The sequence below is a fragment of the Anguilla rostrata genome, unplaced genomic scaffold (assembly GCF_018555375.3).
Source record: "Anguilla rostrata isolate EN2019 unplaced genomic scaffold, ASM1855537v3 scaf0196, whole genome shotgun sequence".
NCBI classification, from domain to species: domain Eukaryota; kingdom Metazoa; phylum Chordata; class Actinopteri; order Anguilliformes; family Anguillidae; genus Anguilla; species Anguilla rostrata.
In genome coordinates this window covers 688-8,233 of record NW_026985751.1, presented here as the reverse complement: position 1 = coordinate 8,233, position 7,546 = coordinate 688, and the positions used below count along the sequence as shown (strand labels likewise).

Genomic DNA, 7,546 nt, shown 5'->3' with positions numbered 1-7,546 from the left:
TCCCCAGGGTTAAAACTGCGAACCTTGGCCTTGCGATTAAACAAACGTTTCATTTTTGTTTGTGCCTCTCCTAGTGCCTTTTGGGCCGCAGCACAGGCGTGATACAGTCGGTATCGGAAGCCACTGTAATAATTTAAAATATTTTCAGGAGGTTTTGCAGTTTTCCACTCATCGGCTAACACAGCTGTAGGACCCCGAACCTCATGTCCGAAAACCAGTTCGTTAGGGCTGAACCCTAGACTTTCTTGTGCAACTTCTCTTATGGCTAACAGAAGCAAAGGAAGACCTTCTTCCCAATCTGCTCCCAATTCAGGACAGTGAGAGCGCAAGAGAGATTTCAAGGTTGAGTGAAATCGCTCTCAAGCTCCCTGACTCTGTGGGTGATAAGCAGTGGAAATGTTATGTTGCACTTTTAGTTGTTTCAACGCTTTATGGAACTGTTTGGACATAGTTTGACCCTTGATCGGTTTGGATAATCGAAGGGATACCAAAAGTTGACATAAGTGGTTAATGCCCTTTGAATGGATTTAGTGGTGATGGAGCGAAGTGGATAAGCTTCAGGATAGCGAGTACTCTGACACATTATTGTCAGGAGATAACTATGTCCTGCACGGGAACGAGGCAGCGGACCAACACAATCGGCCAAAAGATACTGGAAAGGCTTAGACACCGCTGGAATGGGACACAAAGGGGCCACTGGTAAGCTTTGGTTCGGTTTACCCGTGATCTGACAGGTGTGACAAGTTCTAATATAGTCAGCGACATTTTTCTTTAGTTTTGGCCAAAAGAATCTTCGCATCACCCAGTTAAGTTTTTCTAACGCCAGTATGGCCTGCTGTTTCGCCATGGGAAAGACGTAACACAACCTCACTGAACATAGAGGAAACAACGATCTGGACCACGTGGTCGCCAACAAATGTGTCTGTCCTCAAACCCCATTTACGGCACAATAATCCTTTATCTAAAAAATAGCCAGACTGCATGTTCTCTAATTTATCTTCTGAAACCACTTTATCAAACAGATCTTTTAAAGTAGGATCGTTCGCTTGTTCTTTAATTAGTGTCTCACGCGAGACACCGAAAAGTGAGACCGGAAAGGCGTCACCTTGTGCGCCCCCACTGGAAAACACGCCTTCCTTGACAACCGCATCAGACACATCTTTAACAGAATCAGTTTCGACTTTTATTTTATCATCACCGTTAAAATCAGTACATATGTCAGCAGCAGGAACTTCAGTCAAACTTTAACTGCAACAGGTTCGGTTTCACTGAATTTTCTCGCTGTTCATTTAATTCAACAGCGGGGGTAGGCATAGCAATGTCTGGCATAGACCTTACTGCTGTAAGCTCTTTGGATTCCAAATCACCAAAGATAGTGTCCCCGAGACCATACAACAAGGTATCATTTTTATTTTCCACCGCACATTTGCGAGTCATAGAACGTGTAACGGCACATGAAGTAAAAACTTTCGGGAATTGCTTATCCACTTCGTCTTCATACTTGTGCGGATTGTCTGTTACCACAGGGAAGAGTGCGCCACCTACCGCATGACCAGCTAGGTCATTCCCGAGCACAACAGACACACCTTCTACTGGTATCTCAGGACAAACTCCCATCACAACCTCTCCGCTCACCAGTTCTGAAGACAAAGTAAGCGTATGTAATGGAACAGTTGTATATCCTACCACAGTCTGAATAATAACACTGCGGCCAGTATACGAGTCCGCAGAGAAAGGCAAAACGTTAGCCAATATTAAACTTTGGGAAGATCCCGTATCTCTCAAAATATTCACTGGCTTCTTATCATTTTTCAATGAAACCACTCCACTGGAAATGAAAGGAGTGTAAGCAGAGGCTTTGCCTCAAATCAATGACTTGTCTTTTTGATCAACTGAGCAAGGAGGAGAAATTAGCTGAGAATTTGACTTTACCATAAGACCTACATATTTAAGGTCTTTACGGTTTTTACTAGGACATTCGTTTATCCAATGTCCTTTTTCGTGACACCCATGACAGGAGCGAGTGAGGATCAATTTCCCATCAGTGCCAGCTGCTACTTTCGCCTGGGATGAACTGCCTCTCTTGGAGGTAGACTGACTAAAACCATACCCGGAAGACTGCGAACGAGAACCAGAACCCCCTTGGAAATCCCCCCCCGAGAGGAACCACCACGGAAGCCTCGATTTGCAAAACTACCTTTCCTGATAAGAACAAACTCATTGGCTAATACTGCCGCTTCAGTTGTGGTACAGGCTTTACGCTCAGTTACGTAGGTGGCAACATCCTCTGAAACTAATTTTTTAACTGTTCCAAAGTTATTAAATCACGCAGTTTCTCATAAGTATCGGCTCCAGTTGCATTACACCACTGTGTGAAATGGAGTAACATTTCATGGGTAAACTCTACATGGGTTTTACCCTCTCCACGCCTCCATTTTCAAAACTTTAAACGGGATGCCTCAGGCACCATCTCATAACTTTTCAGAATGGCTTCCTTAACAGCATCATAAGACAATGTTTGTTCCTCACTAAGAGCAGAATACGCCTCTTGAGCTTTACCGACCAAGACAGACTGCAGCATAACGATTTAATCATTTTCAGGCCATTTACAAATTTTAGCAAGTTGCTCAAATAAAACAAAAAAAGTGTCCGGATCCTTCTCAGAAAATTTTGGAAGGAGTCTTAAATTACGGGCAATGTCAGTGTGATTACCCGCGGTCGGATTCAAAGAATGTCTCTGAGAGCTTTGCTCTTATAATCGGTCACGCTCTAAAGTCAGATTAGCTTGTATGCGGACTTTTCAATGTGGACCTCAATTTCTCCAATTCAATTTCTTTTTCTCCTCGTTTCATTTCAATTTCTCTCTCTTTCTTTCTCTCTCATTTTTAATTCTAGTTCTCTTTCTTGTTTCATTTTAATTCTAGTTCTCATTTCAAAATCATATTATTTCATTTTTTTCCAACGAAGTCTGTTCCTGAAATGACCGTTCCGGTTCTGACTCAGACCCAGATGCGTACTCCGATCCAGATACCGGATCCGGTACGGGTTTTATCCAAAACACTATACCCTGTTCTGAGGCTAGTTGACGTGCCAGATCACGCAACTCCTCTTTCTTTTGTGTGGATGTGGGAGTACCACCCCAAAAAACTACCAGTTATTTTAACTCTGCTGTACTAAAGGTCAAAAACACTGTATCTGAAGGTTCTTGAATAAAATTTTTAACCTTCTCACTCTCGACTTTTGTAATTTCCTGCGCCATTATGAAATTAACAGTTTTCACCGCTTTGAAAAAATGAACACTAAATGCAACACACGCCATCAGCACAAGGGGGAGAGAAACACCATTCAACGCAAACTAGCCTTAACCGAGTTGCCCAGCTAACTAAGCTTCGCCTGTACGTGCGACTTTACGGGAGGATTTTAATCACTGAGCCCGTCGATGCAACACATTATGCCACACAGTGGACGGTGAACCCGAGCACAATCGGCTTCTTCCGTGGCCACACGAAAACAACAAACTAAAATAAACAAATGTTAGTTCGCCATTTAGAGGTTAACTGCTTCAGCCTAACAGGGCAACACTCGCATACGGGTTTCTCACCCTCGCCCAGAAGCGTCGGAAGCACAGAGCAGAGCACACAAAACACAACTCAACGTTTTTTTAAAACGTTGCACCGAGTGTCATAAGGAAATCTCCAGCATCCAAACCCAAACTAAATTCCAGCCAACAGGTGATTGACATTCAAAACACCCGATACACTTTATCATCATTATAGCTCACGTTACACTTAAGCCAACCAAACAAACATTAGACACTAGCAACTGCAGCAAATGCCCACACAAACCATTGACCTTAAATTTGAAATTACCACGAAGTGTTCAAACAATTTCACAGAAGCGCGAACTTGTACACAGCTTCTTCTTATGAACTTACGAACTTCTTCGACCAATACTGCAAGTCGTTTGCATTCGCAACCCGACTGCCAAAATGCGAGAATACCCACTTGTTTCCTAGACAGAAACAAGATCCCGGACGAGCCCCCAATTTCATATGACGAACCGACTCGTAGGTCCGACACATGAAATCACGCGACAACCGAGTGAAGGAATAACAAGAATTTATTTACACAAAAACAAAAAAGTTACCAACAAAGAACTGGCTGGAAATGCCAAAATGTGCAGCGCAGTGAGTTGGCGAATTGACAAGCTAGCAAGCTACTATGCAGGTGAGTCAAAAAGGCAAGCTGGTGAAAAAAAGAAGAGAGCGCTTCTGCTGGTAGAACTCGCAGTCTTTTTTTTAAAACGCATGATCCCAGCTGACCATGGTTAAGCAATCCGCGGCCCCGCCTCCCAGCTGGAAGCGATTAAAGGTGATCGCTGGCTTCCACGAATGGCGTCAATAGATTACCTACTCGAATACAAGAAAAAAGGTGAAAAAACACAGGGCGGGCGCCAGGCGTGACAGCGCATGTGTGCGTGTGTGTGTGTGTGTGCGTGAGTGCATGAGTTTGTGTGTGTGCGCGTGCGTATGTGTGAATGTGTGTGGATGTGAGTGTGTGTGTGAGAGAGAGAGAGTGTGTGTGTGTGCATACGGTTATGAGTGTGTACGTATGCATGCGTGTGTGCGTGAGAGTGAACTGGTGAATGTGTCTGTGTGTGCGAGAGATTGTGTGTGTTCATGTGTGTAGGTGTGTTTGTGCAAGTGTGTGATTAGGTGTGTGAGAGAGTGTGTAAGTGTGAGTGTGTGTGCACGAGTGTGTGCGTGCGTAGGTGTGTGAGAGTGTGTGCATGAGTGTACATCAGTGTGTGTATTTGTGAGTGTGTGTGCATAAGTGTGAGAGAGAAAGGGTGTGTGTGTAGGTGTGGGTGTGTATCTATGTGTATCTGAGTGTGTGCGTGTGTGTGAGTGGGTATATGAATGTGGTGTGTGTGTGTGTGTGTGTGTGCGTGTGTGTGAGTGGGTATATGAATGTGGTGTGTGTGTGTGTGTGTGTGCGTGCGAGTGTATATGCGCATGTGTGTGCGTGTATGCGTGTGTGTGAGTGGGTATATGAATGTGGTGTGTGTGTACGTGTGTGTGTGTGTGTGCGTGCGAGTGTATATGCGCATGTGTGTGCGTGTATGTGCACGTGCATGTTTGTGTGTGCATGTTTGTGTGTGCGCGCACGTGTGTGTGTATGCGTGTGTGTGTGTGCGTACGTGCATGTTTGTGTGTGTGCATGTGTGTGTGCGCGCACGTGTGTGTGAATGTGTGTGTGTGTCTCTACTCCAGTTGGCAGAGGGACACTGAGGAGTCCCACACTCTAAATCCAGCACAGAGGGGTGTGTGTTGAGTGAAGTGTGTGTGGAATCTGTGCAGGAGGGTCAGTGTGTCAGAGTCAGAGATGCTGTAGAAGGACAGAGTGCCGGCTGGACGGTCCACACACACTCCTACCCTGTAGACACATGCTCCTCTACTATCATCATCATCATCATCATCATCACACACTCTGCGGTAGGGGGAGTGGGGGGCAGGTATGTCTAGTTTGTTGTTATTGTGGCAGACAGAGTATCTGAGTTCATCAGAGTATCTGAACATGCACTCCAGACTCCAGGAGTTTTTATTCCCTCCAAACCCACAGTCAGAACCCCATCCTTTCCTGCTGATACCTTTATATGTCACTGCTATGTGAACCCATCCCAACCGCCCTGCCTCAGGCCCACTGAACTCAGCCTCCCAGTAACAGCGCTCACACACACTCTCTCCGCACAAAACCTGGGGCACATGCTCAAATCTCTCTGGATGATCAGGATATGGCTGCTCTCTCCCCGGTGTGTGTGTCACCTTCCTGTTCCCCTCAGACAGAGACAGCACTCTGTGCGCTGTGTTTGGATCCAGTGTGAGCTGACAGCCGTCTGCACACCAGAGACATTAAAGAGATTCATTATCATTATTAATATTCACCTCTTTGTGTGTGTGTGAGAGAAACAGCTGTGATAGTACCTGTGTGTGTGTTTGTGTACATGTGTGTTTCTGTTTGTGTGTTTATGTGTGTAAGAGAGAAGTCTCTCACTCACACACACACACACAGCAGAGTGTGTATCTATGGAAAGTGTTCTGTGTCGATACACACTCACATTTCCTGGGTCCTGGTTTGGTCCTGTTCTCTCCTCCATGGTCCACACTGTAAGAACAGCAGAACAGAATTCTGAATTTTAACAATCCTTTATTTCCACTCTCAACACACCAATGACATCACATAAATAAAAACAAAGACACAATAAAACACAAAAACAAGATCATATGAAAAGCACAAATCTGTCACAAAGGAAACGTATTCCATTCCTTCACCCTATGCCATGTGCAAAAATAGCTCCCCTCCCTCCACTGAACATAAAACACCCTTTAACACACACACTCTGAAACACACTCAGGTTCTCCATTGCTTTGTAATACTGAAACTCTACCATCACTGTGTCCCTGATCAAACCCCAAACTACAACAGCCACATCTTGCCAGTCCCCTCCACCAATCATATTTTTCTCCACTTATAGAAACTGCCATTTTAGCCCTGAAATGAAATAAATTAGCTGGAACTTATCTGTCTTTGATTGTATGGGAAACCAAAGATAAAATAAATAAACTTCCCAAAAAAGAAAAGAGAGGCTGAAGTCTAGCACACCCAGAAAAACTATGATAAACAGTTCTCTCTCCATGCAGAATGGACAATGGTGGGATCCTGCCGGGTTCATCACAGAAATAAAACTATTTACTGCAGTGATCCCGTGCAGCACCCTCCACTGTAGATCCCCAACCCTCTTGGGTAACGCTGGTTTGTACAGTGCCCTCAATGCCCCCCCAAACCCTTGTGTGTGTGTGTGTGTGTGTGTGTGTGTGTGAGGATGTGTATGTGTGTGTATGTGAGGTGCAGTGTGGAAACTCTCTGTACTTACAGCAGTGTGAGTGTGTCCAGTTTAGTAGCAGACAGCGCTCTCACTCCTGAGTCTCCTGGGTGATTGTATCTCAGGTCCAGCTCTCTCAGGTGTGAGGGGTTTGAACACAGAGCTGAAGCCAGAGAATCACAGCCTCTGTGTGTGACTCTACAGCATGACAGCCTGCAGAGAGAAGGACACACACACACCTTACACACATTAATATAAACTAACAGGGCTCTGTGTGTCAAACACATAGCAGTGTGTTACACACCTTACACACAGCCCTGTTAGTTTATATTAATGTGTGTAAGGTGTGTAACCCACTGCTATGTGTTTGACACACACAGCCCTGTTAGTTTATATTAATATGTGTAAGGTATGTAACACACTGCTATGTATTTAATACACACAGCCCTGTTAGTTTATATTAATGTGTGTAAGGTGTGTAACACACTGTTATGTGTTTGACACACACAGCCCTGGTAGTTTATATTAATGTGTGTATTAACCGCATAGGAGTGTGTTACACACCTTACAGTATATTAATATAAGCTAACAGGGCTGTGTGTATTAAACACATAGCAGTGTGTTACACACCTTACACACAATAATATAAACTAACAGGGCTGAG

The 7,546-nt window shown here is 44.6% G+C and overlaps 1 long non-coding RNA gene across 2 annotated transcripts; it reads right to left on the bottom strand.

Moving 5' to 3' along the window:
* Positions 1 to 3,245: 3,245 nt before the first annotated feature.
* LOC135246337 (uncharacterized) lies at positions 3,246 to 7,113 on the bottom strand. 2 transcript variants are annotated; one of them, XR_010327625.1, is made up of 4 exons: positions 6,934 to 7,112; positions 6,118 to 6,164; positions 5,487 to 5,895; positions 3,246 to 5,453 (listed from the first exon to the last, which is right to left on the bottom strand). It is a non-coding gene; the product is annotated as an uncharacterized LOC135246337 (long non-coding RNA). The 2 variants fall into 2 exon arrangements; XR_010327624.1 differs by having other exon boundaries at positions 3,246 to 5,895; positions 6,934 to 7,113.
* Between the last annotated feature and the right edge of the window lie 433 nt (positions 7,114 to 7,546).